The sequence below is a fragment of the Schistocerca cancellata genome, chromosome 3, assembly GCF_023864275.1.
Source record: "Schistocerca cancellata isolate TAMUIC-IGC-003103 chromosome 3, iqSchCanc2.1, whole genome shotgun sequence".
NCBI classification, from domain to species: domain Eukaryota; kingdom Metazoa; phylum Arthropoda; class Insecta; order Orthoptera; family Acrididae; genus Schistocerca; species Schistocerca cancellata.
In genome coordinates this window covers 569,044,238-569,059,548 of record NC_064628.1, presented here as the reverse complement: position 1 = coordinate 569,059,548, position 15,311 = coordinate 569,044,238, and positions in this window count along the sequence as shown.

Here is a 15,311-nt window from a genome sequence, read left to right as displayed (position 1 = left end):
GTGACGCCTGTGGCCTCAGGATGACACGGCGGCCGATCGGAACCGTTGAGACTTCACGGCCTGTTTCGGAGGAGGCTTTTTTCATGGTTCCCATGTTGTCAGAATGAGAAATTAACTATTTTTTGCAAGAGGTTCAAGAGAGTGCGTGGGGTTGAACTTTTTGCTCCCAATACAGTAGTTAGTAGTCGTGCAAGCAGATCATCTGGTAAAAGTGGGCACGCCAATACTCGCAACATCTTGCACGGCGGTGGGTCGAGCACTGCTTAAACTCCTAGCGATGTGGAGCATATATATTTTAATTTTGGCTGACGATACATAGCAGTGATTGAGGAGTCACCTCTTGTAGAAATGCTAGAAATGAGTGTGAACAGAATATTGAGGATGTTGAAGTCGAAGTACGTTTGTGCCGGGTTCTGAGAATGTTTAAATCACAAAGATTGAGTGTAGAACATTGGAATATCCACACCAAAGCAGTGATGTGTCACTGTGTGATAACCACCTCTTAGGTAAACTGAAGGAATCCCTATACGAAACGGGATTCGAAGACAACGGCTCCCTTCTGAAGGCTACTTAACGGTGGTTCCAACGTTACTGTTTTCTACCCCTCATTTACGCAGGCCTTTCTTGTTGGTTCTACAGTGGCATAAGGTAGTTGAAACTAACATTGATTATGTGGAAACGTGAATTTTCTCTCTCGTGGATATATCATCTTACCGTAAAAAATTCAAAATACTGAAAATAAACTCCGTCCAGACAGGCCTGGGGAATGTCCAGTGGTATCGATCGACCGCCATGTCATCCTCAGGCGCTAGGTGTCGTCGGATGAGGATATGGAGGGGCACGTGAACAGCATACCGCTCTCTGACCATTATCAGCTTTCTTGACCGGAGCCGCTCCTCCTCACTCAAAAAGCTCCTCGGTTGTTCTGACAAGGGTTGAGAGCATTCAGCTTGTCAACGGCGCCAGGCAGATACTGACGGTCACCCATCCTATTACCAGCCAAGAATGACAGCGCTTAGCTACGGTAATCTGACGGGGACGGTGTTACCAGTGCGGCGTGGCCCTTGGCTAAAACAGTCAAATGCATGGAAGGAAAGTTAGACGTTAAAACGAAAATTGTGCATTTCTTTTGTAGTGTTTCTCTAATGACGTTAATTTAATCGCCAGACTCCTTTCCGCAACTTCTCACTATTTTCGATTTTCTTTGACTTACTCTCAGGCTATACTTTGCACTTATTATATAATCCAACAGCCGCGCCTTTCCTTTAGTGTCGTCACACTTCCCTCGATGTACAGACTGAACAGCAATGGTGAAAGGTCAGATCCATGCCTTACGCATTTTATGAACCAAGGACATCATTCTTGTTCTTCCACACTTTTTGCTCGCTCTTGTACATATTGGATAATACTTGCCTTTCCCTGAGCTTAATGTAATCGTGGAAGGCAGGAGCTTTACTTCAAGGACTAATTCCGTGAACTGCCACTTCAGTGAAAAATTTTTGAAACGTGCTATCTGTATGTCATTAGGGTGACTCCTGTGGAAGTTACTGAGGACAAGGGAAACGAATAAAAAATGTAATAATGGGCACGCATCAAAGCTATGAGATGGGAGCGGGATGCCAACATGGCCGTATCTCGACAGGGAGTAATGACTAGAGCTAATCGAATGTTCGTGATTACTTCTGCAGATAACTGAGCCCTGGATTGCCTCATCAGTGTGTTTATCATTCATTACAATTTCACATTACATCACTTGATGCTAATTGCTTCATTTATAGTGTCACAGGAAATGACAGTCATGAAACGTGACTGAGTCTTTGTTATACCAACACATCAGATGAAACATGTGGCAGACAGACGATTAATTTGCAAAGTAATCAAAGATAAAATTAGAAAAAATGCAAAAATACTTTTATTTCTCCCCATAGCAGGTGAAGTTTGTATTGATTTGTAGAAAGCTATGCGATGAATTTTCAGTAGCTAGCGTTAAGTCAACTGCGAAATCGTAACACTCGAGATATTGTGGAGTTTGACAACACTAAATTGCAGTCGGACGAACATTTGACAACCGAAACAGGGCTGTGAAGTATACCCGGTATATTTTGAAATTTGGAAGGAAGAGGTATTTTGAGCAGCAAAGTAAGTTTTATGAAATATTTCATTGGTACATGCAGAAACGTAGACATATTAAAAACTGGAATGTTCCACAACAACCTTTGGTATTTTCTTCTGAACCAGCTTTCCGGCCACTAGAATATCATCATACGGCTTGAGAGTTCATACAAATTCTCCACAACTCCTGTCTACACAATGACTACTTCCACAGATAAAGAATATTTAAAAATTCTGCATCTTTACGAAAAAACCTTAAAATCGGAATGCTTCATTTGACATAACAAGAAATATTTTGAAACGATTTACTGAATGATTTACAGTTCATAAATATGAGTTTGTTATTGTTACAGCCAGTCAAATTGTCTCTGTCTGCTGGTGACGTGATAAGCAGTGTTCCTCCAAACACTATTGAACGTTAATTTGTTTCTCAGTTCTTCCAGGCTCATTCCACTGCTTACCCTGATCTCGTATGTACACTTCCTCGTCGGTTTTCCTTAACCCTTCCGTTAGTCCGAGCATTACGCCTTTCCCTAATTAATCGTCTCCTCTCATCATAAGCACAAAGTACCTTAATTTCATCTGTAGCATTTTTATCAGCAAAAATGATGAAGTTTAGTTCTTTCAAGGATTGTATTTTATACGTACTGCCTTCACGATCTTCCTGCAAACCTGCCTTACAAAAGAATAAATTTTATTGCACCGCATTCTAAGTGTAGAGGCTGTTTATTGATATCGCTGACCCAAAAATAGACGTTTATCAAGTTCACTTTTTGACTACTCATTTACCGACGGGACGCATCTTCACCATATCCATCTTTTCTCTGGGTCCAACAGTGTAAACCTCATTACACTCTTAATATTGACACCCGTCGTTTAAATTTCACCCTCAAAATAGACCGCAAGCAGAATATGTTCCAGCAAAATGGCATCCTGAGAATCTTCGACGTAATTTTTCCGTCTAGTAGTTGTAATGGAGACTTACTAGGTAGAGTGTGGCTCTGTCGCATTGTACGGCATCTGCAGTAGCAATCTGAACGGCAGTTGGCACCATTGTGACTCAACGAGCTGTTACAAATCGCATACTTTAAGGAGAGCTTCGAGACACGCGCCCTGTAACGTTCATTCTATTCACCCCAAACCATCGCCATTTTTGACTTCAGTGATGTCAAGTGAGAGCTCACTGGACAGCCTGGTGGAGGCCCGTTTTGTTTTCTGATGAATGCTGGCTCGGCCTCGGTGCCAATGATAGCAGGGTGTTGATTAGGTGACCACCTGAGGACCTGCTTTCAACCTGTCTGCGTGCTAGACAGATCGTGCGTTATGGTGCGATGTGTGAAGGGAGCACACTTGGGGTTGTCCCACGTACCCTGACAGAAAATTTTTTACGTCCATCTAGTGATGCAACCTCTTGTGCCGCCTTTCAAGAATAGCATTCTGGGAGATGTTTTGCAGTTACCTGCTAGGCGAAAAATGATATTTTCTGAGGGGTAAAAACAAAAGGATTCTACTATATTTCGGGCATGAAACTAAATTACTTTTAACAGGATATTGCTATTATCACTATTTTGTGAGACTGTAATACTGATTACATAAGTTACGAGTAATTAGATTTTCACAAATTCTAGCATTAACGTGTCGCTATGTGGCGACGATTACAGATTATGAAACGAAGATAGCAACATCTTCCTCGTATAATTCACTTGCTGCGAGTTCATACTGAACCTTGTACCATGCACCTACGACACACAATTGAGACATGGAGATCATATATGCTTAAATATCTCTTGAAAATGCCTTCTACAAATTTTAGGCAGTTCCCGTAATGGACTAGAAATAGCTTCATTACTCACTCCGCAACGGATAAACGAACTAACTGATATCACAACATAACCGTAACTGTGTAATGGCTACTATAGTACTGAAGGGCCTACATGCTATCGTTATTGTTATTATTTCTTTCCTTTCTCAGACGTTATGTCAGGTTAAAAATGGAAAGTGACACGGACCTTGATCAAGCGTGACTTCCTTTTAACTGTACGGTATATGTTACATTGCATTTAGGAACTTTCGGGTAATTGAGCATGTATCAATAATTACAGATTTCTGTAGTTGTATATATACGTTTGGATGTAGCTGTATTGCGTTGATGTACTCGTGGATATTGTGTGGTATGACTCCTGTAGTTGATAGTACAATTGGTATAATGTCAACTTTATCCTGATGCCACATGTCCTTGACTTCCTCGGCGAGTTGGATGTATTTTTCAATTTCTTCTCCTGTTTTCTTCAGTATATTTGTTGTGTTTGGTATGGATATTTCGATTAGTTGTGTTAATTTCTTCTTTTTATTGGTGAGTATGATGTCAGGTTTGTTATTTGGTGTTGTTTTATCCGTTATAATGGTTCTGTTCCAGTATAATTTGTATTCATCATTCTCCAGTATATTTTGTGGTGCATACTTGTATGTGGAAACGTGTTGTTTTATTAGTTTATGTTGTATGGCAAGTTGTTGATGTATTATTTTTGCTACATTGTCATGTCTTCTGGTGTATTCTGTATTTGCTAGTATTGTACACCCGCTTGTGATGTGATCTACTGTTTCTATTTGTTGTTTGCAAAGTCTGCATTTATCTGTTGTGGCATTGGGATCTTTGATAGTATGCGTCCTGTAATATCTGATGTTTATCGTTTGATCCTGTATTGCAATCATGAATCCTTCCATATCACTGTATATATTGCCTTTTCTAAGCCATGTGTTGGATTCGTCTTGATCGATTTGTGGCAGTGCTAGATGATACGGGTTCTTGCCATGTAGTGTTTTCTTTTTCCAATTTACTTTCTTTGTATCTGTTGATGTTATGTGATCTAAAGGGTCGTTGAAGTGGCTATGAAATTGCAATGGTGTAGCCGATGTATTTATATAAGTGATTGCTTTGTGTATTTTGCTTGTTTCTACTCGTTCTATAAAGAATTTTCATAAATTGTCTACTTGTCCATAAGTAGGATTTTTACGTCGATAAATCCCCTTCCTGCTTCCTATGTGCTTAATGTGAATCTTTCTGTTGCTGAATGTATGTGATGTATTCTATATTTGTGGCATTGTGATCGTGTAAGTGTATTGAGTGCTTCTAGTTCTGTGTTACTCCATTTCACTACTCCAAATGAATAGGTCAATACTGGTATAGCATAGGTACTTATAGCTTTTGTCTTGTTTCTTGCTGTCAATTCTGTTTTCATTATTTTTATTAGTCTTTGTCTATATTTTTCTTTTAGTTCTTCTTTAATATTCGTATTATCTATTCTAATTTTTTGTCTGTATCCTAGGTATTTATAGGCATCCGTTTTCTCCATCGCTTCTATGCAGTAGCTGTGGTTATCCAATATGTAATCTTCTTGTTTAGTGTGTTTTCCCTTGACTATGCTATTTTTCTTACACTTGTCTGTTCCAGAAGCCATATTTATATCATTGCTGAATGCTTCTACTATCCTTAATAATTGGTTGAGTTGTTGACTTGTTGCTGCCAGTAGTTTTAGATCATCCATGTATGGCAAATGTGTGATATTGTGTTGGTATGTTCCAGTAATATTATATCCATAATTTGTATTATTTAGCATGTTGGATAGTGGGTTCAGAGCAAGGCAGAACCAGAAATGACTTAATGAGTCTCCTTAGTATATTCCACACTTACTCAGTATTGGCTGTGAATATGTTTGGATATTACGTGTGGTTTTCCTATTTTTCATTACTATGTTTAGGAACTGTATCAATTTGGGATCTACTTTTTATATTTCCAATATTTGTAGTAACCATGAATGGGGTACACTATCAAAACCTTTTTGGTAATCAATGTATCCATAGTGTAGAGATCTTTGTTTAGTTACAGCTTCATATGTCACCTCTGCATCTGTTATCAGTTGCTCTTTAATCCTCGTGCTGCTCTGTGCTGTATGTGTGATTAATTTCTGTGTAATGACTGATGTAAATATTTTGTATATTGTTGGTAGGCATGTTATAGGGCGATATTTTGTTGGGTTTGCAGTGTCTGCATGGTCTTTAGGTTTCAGAAAAGTTATTCCTTGTGTAAGTGTATCAGGGAATGTGTATGAGTCTGCAATGTAACTGTTAAATAATTTAGTTAGATGTGAATGGGTTGAGGTGAACTTCTTTAGCCAGAAATTTGCTATTTTATTTTTTCCAAGGGCTTTCCAATTGTGCGTGGAATTAATTGCTCGGGTGACTTCATGTCGCAAAATTATCACTTCTGACATTTGTGGTATCATCTTGTATGTGCCTGTTTTTGCTTGGATCCACCGTGCATGTCTGTTATGTTGTACCAGGTTTCACCATATGTTGCTCCAGAAGTGCTCCATGTCTGTTATGTTTGGTGGATTGTCTATTTTAATGTGTGTGTTATCTATTCTCTGGTAAAATTTCTATTGGTTTGTGTTGAATGTTTGGTTGTGTTTCCTTCTATTTTCACTTTTTTTGTATCTACTAAGTCGTTTGGCCAATTCTTGTAATTTCAGCTTCTTTTCATCTAATTGCTCTATCGCTTCTTGTTGTGAGATTTTACCTAACCTTTTTCATTTTTTGTCTGATATCTCAATTCTTATAAATTGTGTTAGCTGTCCGATGTCTTTTCTCAGTTTTTTGTAATCTGATCTGTAGCCTGAGTTGCCATGCTGGTTTTGTGGGTTTCTTCTGTGTGTTGGTTGGTTCTGATCTCTGCCTAGTGTGTATATTTAGTGTAGTGAGTGTCCTATATAAACCAGTTGCTGTAACTCTTCCATAGTTGTATTTTCATTTATTTTGTTGTGTATGATTGTGTTGATAGTTGTTATTGTTGTTTCGACTTGTGGGTTACTTGGTGGTCTATGCAAGAATTGCCTAATGTCTGTATTTGTGTCTTTGTATTCTATATATGTCAGCTGAAATTTTTCTTCTATATCTAACATGTGTGTCACTTCATGTTCTATTTGTGCTTTTTCTGGTGGCTGTCTTAAGATTTCGTTTTCCTCTGATTCTTTAATTGAAGCGTGTTGTTCTTTGTTTGTTTGCTCTGGGATGTTTGAGTCCATTACTGTATTTTCTTCTTCTTCTGATTGCACATTATTTTCTTTCAGTATTTGTTGTACTTGTTTTTTGATGTTTTCTAATTCTGACTGGGGTGTCCTGTTATTTTTGATTATTACACGGATCTGATCAGCTAGTCGTTGTTCTGTTAAAAAATGTAATTTTGGGTATCTGGTAATAAATGTTGGGTATACTTGTGATCTGTATCCAGTTGCGTTGGTTCCTAAGTTTGTTGCTTGGTAATAACAAAACATGAGGTAGCGGTTAACTTCATCTGACCATCTCATCCTCTGTCTTTGTTTTCATTCTAGGGTGGTTGCAGGAAGCATACCCTGCAAAACACCTCTATTTGGATTTAAATCATTTTCTGTGTGGCTAGCAGTGTCGTTATTATTATTATTATTGTTACTATTATTACTATTATTATTATTAGTCTCAAAGCTCCTAGAGTGGAAGACGCTAAGTAAAGGTGGTTCATTATGCGTTCTTCTTGTTCTTCTGGTTGTTATTATTTGCCCACCAGTGTTTCAATGCTTGGGAGAATTCAGCTCTTCTTTCTTCACTCCATTTTGTTCCAGTACTACGGGCTTTTGTCTCTGGTTTCACCTCTCATTTTTCTATTTTTATTCTAAAATTCTTCCTGGCGTCTATTTCTTCTTTGTTGATTTTGGCTAATTCCAAGACGTTTTCTAACATTTTGTTTCCGTTCTCCTCCATTAGCGAGGGAATCTACGTATTTTAATAATCTTTTTGTTAGTATTAGGGGAAGCCCCATTATATGGCCATAGAATTTGACACGTCTTTTCCTCATGCCTGTCTCTACGTTACAATATTCATCAATTTTGAATGTTTTCTGTAGTCTGTATCCATTCTCGGTCCATCTTGGTCCCAAAATTTTCCTAACTAGTTTTCTTTTTTCTTCGTTTAGATTTTCTATATCAGTTTTCCTGTTCATTGCCAAGGATTCGCTGGCATATAACACTGATGTTTCAATTACTGTTTCGTACTGTCTAATTTTGGTGTTTAAAGATAAGAATTTTTTATTATGAAGTTTTTGCAGTAATCGTAAACCTTTACTTGCTTTGTGTATTCTTTCTTGTTGTGCATATATTTTAGGAATAATTTCTCCTAGATATTTGAAGTGCAATACTCTGTTAATTTATCAATATCTGATTAGTAATTTGAAATTTTCAAATTTTGTTGTTGTAAACACTGTCTTTTCAAATGATATCTCAAGGCCGAATTTATCTGCGCATTCTTTTAGTGTTTCTATCTGTTTTATAGCCATCTCAAAAGATTCTGCCATTACTGTGAGCTCGTCCAGACTGGTAAGTAGGGAATTCGTAGGTTTTTCTTTCTGTGGTTTCTAATCAAACTGGTTTCCAGCAATTTTCTATTTCAAGTCTCTTTTCCCATTCTTCCATGACTCTAACAAGAATTACATTGAACAGCAAAGGTGATAACCCATCACCTTGTCTAACCCCAGTTTTTATCTCGAATGGTTTTGAAACTTTTCCCACAAATTTCAGTTTGGATCTTGTATTTGTTAATGTCTGCTGAATGATTTTCTGTATTTTTCGCTCAAATCCTTTTTCTTCAAGAATCCTTAAAAGTGTAGGTCTGTGCATTGAGTCATAAGCCTTTTTTAAGTCGACAAAGGCATATACTGTAGGAAACTTCCTGGTAGATTAAATTTGTGTGCCGGACCGAGACTCGAAATCACGAACTTTGACTTTCCCAGGCAAGTGTTCTACCATTTGAGCTACCCAAGCAGACTCCCGCGCCGTCCTCACAGTTTTACGTCTGCCAGTACCACGTCTCCTACCTCCCAAACTTTACAGATGCTCTCCTGCGAACCTTGCAGAACTTTTTTTTTTTGTCATCAGTCTACTGACTGGTTTGATGCGGCCCGCCACGAATTCCTTTCCTGTGCTAACCTCTTCATCTCAGATTAGCACTTGCAACCTACGTCGTCAATTATTTGCTTCACGTATTCCAATCTCTGTCTTCCTCTACAGTTTTTGCCCTCTACAGCTTCTTCTAGTACCATGGAAGTCATTCCCTCATGTCTGAGCAGATGTCCTATCATCCTGTCCCTACTCCTTATCAGTGTTTTCCACATATGCCTTTCCTCTCCGATTCTGCGTAGAATCTCCTCATTCCTTACCTTATCAGTCCACCTAATTTTCAACATTCGTCTATAGCACCACATCTAAAATGCTTCGATTCTCTTCTGTTCCGATTTTCCCACAGTCCATGTTTCACTACCATACAATGCTGTACTCCAGACGTACATCCTCAGAAATTTCTTCCTCAAATTAAAGCGGGTATTTGACATTAGTAGACTTCTCTTGGCCAGAAATGCCTTTTTTGCCATAGCGAGTCTGCTTTTGATGTCCTCCTTGTTCCGTCCGTCATTGGTTATTTTACTGCCTAGGTAGTTGAATTCCTTAACTTCATTGACTTCGTGACCATCAATCCTGATGTTAAGTTTCTCGCTGTTCTCATTTCTACTACTTCTCATTACCTTCGTCTTTCTCCGATTTACTGTCAAACCATACGTGTACTCATTAGACTGTTCATTCCGTTCAGCAGATCATTTAATTCTTCTTCACTTTCACTCAGGATAGCAATGTCATCAGCGAATCGTATCATTGATATCCTTTCACCTTGTATTTTAATTCCACTCCTGAACCTTTCTTTTATTTCCATCATTGCTTCCTCGATGTACAGATTAAAGAGTAGGGGCGAAAGGCTACAGCCTTGTCTTACACCCTTCTTAATACGAGCACTTCGTTCTTGATCGTCCACTCCTATTATTCCCTCTTGGTTGTTGTACATATTGTATATGACCCGTGTCTCCCTATAGCTTACCCCTACATTTTTCAGAACCTCGAACAGCTTGCACCATTTTATATTGTCGAACGCTTTTTCCAGGTCGACAAATCCTATGTAAGTGTCTTTATTTTTCTTTAGCCTAGCTTCCATTATTAGCCGTAACGTCAGAATTGCCTCTCTCGTCCCTTTACTTTTCCTAAAGCGCATTCTCAAATTTCTTTTCCATTCTTCTGTATATTATTCTTGTAAGCAGCTTCGATGCATGAGCTGTTAAGCTGATTGTGCGATAATTCTCGCACTTGTCAGCTCTTGCCGTCTTGGGAATTGTGTGGATGATGCTTTTCCGAAAGTCAGATGGTATATCGCCAGACTCATATATTCTACACACAAACGTGAATAGTCGATTTGTTGCCACTTCCCCCAATGATTTTAGAAATTCTGATGGAATGTTATCTATCCCTTTTGCCTTATTAGACCGTAAGTCCTTCAAAGCTCTTTTATATTCAGATTCTACTACTGGATCCTCTATCTCTTCTAAATCGACTCCTGTTTCTTCTTCTATGACATCAGACAAATCTTCACCCTCATAGCGGCTTTCAATGTATTCTTTCCACCTATCTGCTCTCTCCTCTGCATTTAACAGTGGAATTCCCGTTGCACTCTTAATGTTACCACCGTTGCTTTTAATGTCACCAAAGGTTGTTTTGACTTTGCTGTATGCTGAGTCTGTCCTTCCGACAATCATACACTCCTGGAAATTGAAATAAGAACACCGTGAATTCATTGTCCCAGGAAGGGTAAACTTTATTGACACATTCCTGGGGTCAGATACATCACATGATCACACTGACAGAACCACAGGCACATAGACACAGGCAACAGAGCATGCACAATGTCGGCACTAGTACAGTGTATATCCACCTTTCGCAGCAATGCAGGCTGCTATTCTCCCATGGAGACGATCGTAGAGATGTTGGATGTAGTCCTGTGGAACGGCTTGCCATGCCATTTCCACCTGGCGCCTCAGTAGGACCAGCGTTCGTGCTGGACGTGCAGACCGCGTGAGACGACGCTTCATCCAGTCCCAAACATGCTCAATGGGGGACAGATCCGGAGATCTTGCTGGCCAGGGTAGTTGACTTACACCTTCTAGAGCACGTTGGGTGGCACTTGATACATGCGGACGTGCATTGTCCTGTTGGAACAGCAAGTTCCCTTGCCGGTCTAGGAGCGGTGGAACGATGGGTTCGATGACGGTTTGGATGTACCGTGCACTATTCAGTGTCCCCTCGACGATCACCAGTGGTGTACGGCCAGTGTAGGAGATCGCTCCCCACACCATGATGCCGGGTGTTGGCCCCGTGTGCCTCGGTCGTATGCAGTCCTGATTGTGGCGCTCACCTGCACGGCGCCAAACACGCATACGACTATCATTGGCACCAAGGCCGAAGCGACTCTCATCGCTGAAGACGACACGTCTCCATTCGTCCCTCCATTCACGCCTGTCGCGACACCACTGGAGGCGGGCTGCACGATGTTGGGGCCTGAGCGGAAGACGGCCTAACGGTGTGCGGGACCGTAGCCCAGCTTCATGGAGACGGTTGCGAATGGTCCTCGCCGATACCCCAGGAGCAACAGTGTCCCTAATTTGCTGGGAAGTGGCGGTGCGGTCCCCTACGGCACTGCGTAGGATCCTACGGTCTTGGCGTGCATCCGTGCGTCGCTGCGGTCCGGTCCCAGGTCGACGGGCACGTGCACCTTCCGCCGACCACTGGCGACAACATCGATGTACTGTGGAGACCTCACGCCCCACGTGTTGAGCAATTCGGCGGTACGTCCACCCGGCCTCCCGCATGCCCACTATACGCCCTCGCTCAAAGTCTGTCAACTGCACATACGGTTCACGTCCACGCTGTCGCGGCATGCTACTAGTGTTAAAGACTGGCTGACACTGACGGCGGCGGTGCACAAATGCTGCGCAGCTAGCGCCATTCGACGGCCAACACCGCGGTTCCTGGTGTGTCCGCTGTGCCGTGCATGTGATCATTGCTTGTACAGCCCTCTCGCAGTGTCCGGAGCAAGTATGGTGGGTCTGACACACCGGTGTCAATGTGTTCTTTTTTCCATTTCCAGGAGTGTATCTTTTTCGATGTCTTTACATTTTTCCTGCAGCCATTTCGTCTTAGCTTCCCTGCACTTCCTATTTATTTCATTCCTCAGCGACATGTATTTCTGTATTCGTGATTTTCGCGGAACATGTTTGTACTTCCTCCTTTCATCAATCAACTGCTTTATTTCTTCTGTTAGCCATGGTTTCTTCGCAGCTACCTTCTATGTACCTATGTTTTCCTTCCCAACTTCTGTGATGGCCCTTTTTAGAGATGTCCATTCCTCTTCAACTGTACTGCCTACTGTGCAATTCCATATTGCTGTATCTATAGCGTTAGAGAACTTCAAACGAATCTCATCACTCCTTAAAACTTCCGTATACCAGTTCTTTGCATATTGATTCTTCCTGACTAATGTCTTGAACATCAGCCTACTCTTCATCACTACCATATTGTGATCTGAGTCTATATCTGCTCCTGGGTACGCTTTACAATCCAGTATCTGATTTCGGAATCTCTGTCTGACCATGATGTAATCTAATTGAAATCTTCCCGTATCTCCCGGCCTTTTCCAAGGATACCTCCTCCCTTTGTGATTCTTGAACAGGGTATTCACTATTACTAGCTGAAACTGGTTATAGAACTCAATTAGTCTTTCTCCTCTTTCTTTTCCTTGTCCCAAGCCCATATTCTCCTGTAAACTTTTCTTCTACTCCTTCCCCTACAACTGCATTCCAGTCGCCCATGACTATTAGAGTTTGGTACCCATTTACATACTGCATTAACCTTTCAATATCCACATACACTTTCTCTATCTGTTCATCTTCAGCTTGCGACGTCGGCATGTATACGTGAACTATCGTTGTCGGTGTTGGTCTGCTGTCGATTCTGATTAGTACAACCCAGTCACTGAACTGTTCACAGTAACACACCCTCTGCCCGACCTTCCTATTCATAACGAATCCTACACCTGTTATACCATTTTCTGCTGCTGTTGATATTACCCGAAACTTATCTGACCAGAAATCCTTGTTTTCCTTCCACTTCACTTCACTGACCCCTACTATTTTTAGATTGAGCCTTTGCATTTCCCTTTTCAGATTTTGTAGTTTCCCTACCACGTTCAAGCTTCTGACATTCCACGCCCCGACTCGTAGAACGTTATCCTTTCGTTGATTATTCAATCTTCTTCTCATGGCAATCTCCCCCTTGGCAGTCCCCTCCCGGAGATCCGAATGGGGGACTATTCCGGAATCTTTTGCCAATGGAGAGATCATCATGACACTTCTTCAAATACAGGCCACATGTCCTGTGGATACACGTTACGTGTCTTTAATGCAGTGGTTTCCATTGCCTTCTGCATCGTCATGTCGTTGATCATTGCTGATTCTTCCGCCTTTAGGGGCAATTTCCCACCTCTAGGACAAGAGAGTGCCCTGAACCTCTATCCGCTCCTCCGCCCTCTTTGACAAGGCCGTTGGCAGAATGAGGCTGACTTCTTATGCCGGAAGTCTTCGGCCGCCAATGCTGATTATTTATCAAAATTTAGGCAGTGGCGAGGTTCGAACCCGGGACCGAAGACGTTTTGATTACGAATCGAAGATGCTACCCCCTTTTTTTAATTTTTTTTTTTTGTTAAATCTCAATTTGTTCTCTTTTGTTCGGTGCATCTGCTCGGGGCGGACGTCGTAAGACATCCGTTTAAGTTCGTTGTTGATCGATTAACTCAGTTTTTTTATTACAGAGGCCAGCTAACCCTCTGACCGAACACGCTGAGCTACCGTGCCGGCACCCTAGACCACGGGTACTCTGCAGAACTAGCACACCTGGAGGAGGAGGAGGAGGAGATTACTGTTTAAAGTCCCGTCGACAACGAGGTCATTAGAGACGGAGCACAAGCTCGGATTAGGGAAGGATGGGGAAGGAAATCGGCTGTGCCCTTTCTAAGGAACCATCCCGGCATTTGCCTGAAGCGATTTAGGAAAATCACGGAACACCTAAATCAGGATGGCCGGACGCGGGATTGAACCGTCGTCCTCCCGAATGCGAGTCCAGTGTGCTAACCACTGCGCCGCCTCGCTCGGTCTAGCACACCTGAAAGAAAGGATATTGCGGAGACATGGATTAGCCACAGCCTGGGGGATGTTCCCAGAACGAGATTTTTACTCTGCAGCGGAGATTGCGCCGATATGAAAGTTCCTGGCAGGTGAAAACTGTGTGCCGGATCGAGACTCGAACTCCCCGCTGCAGAGTGTAATCTCATTCTACACATACTGTAGGCTTGCCTCGCATCTTCCTTATTCTTGTGTTTAATTTTCGGTTTATTATTTGCTCTGGGCACGAGCTGTTTGGCCTGAAGCCAGCTTGGAAATCTGAGATTTTGGGTTCTAGCAACTGTTGTGCTCTTTCAAGAAAACGAGCTGATAATATCTTGTATATGACAGGGAGTAGGGAAATTCCTCAAATTAGTCACATCCAGTTTGTCCCCTTTTGAAATACTATTTTATTGATTATTAAATTTATTATTATTATTAGCGGCTGTGGCCAAACACGAAGCATTCGCAGTGGATGTATTTTAGTTTGTGTCATTTCGGAAGTAAGGAATCCTGCTATGAAGTAAATTGCCAGTAATAAGTCTAGTGCACATATGTTAAGGTGGTTGACTTTAAATGTGGGCGCAGACTATGAGTGAAGTAGGTGTCATTAGAGTGAGGAGTGATGGGGAGGAAGCATCTTTCCTGAAAAGAATTGTAGGCAGCTCTCGTGATAGACTCAGAACTGTTTCATGATTCTGTAAAAAAGGTTCTTAGAAACATTCAGTACGGATTATCTCATTGGCTTATTCGTTCGTGGGTTAATAATCTACAACAGCTATTCGCCATTCATCTTTGATTTAATTTAAAAGTATTCGCAGAAAATTGTTTCTGAATCTGAATTTTAATTAGGCACGTATTGTTGACGTTAGTGCGCGGAACAAGAGAGAGCGTGGTAGGGGGGGGGGGGGGGCGATACTGGCTAATATCTGATTACACTCAGGGCTAATGGTGTCAGGAAGATTGGGAACCATTGCTCTATAGAGTGTCGACACGTTACCTGACCTTTCTCCAATCGAGCAGATATGGGACATCGATCGGAGGACAACTGTAGCGTCTTCCACAAACAGCATTAACCGTCTCT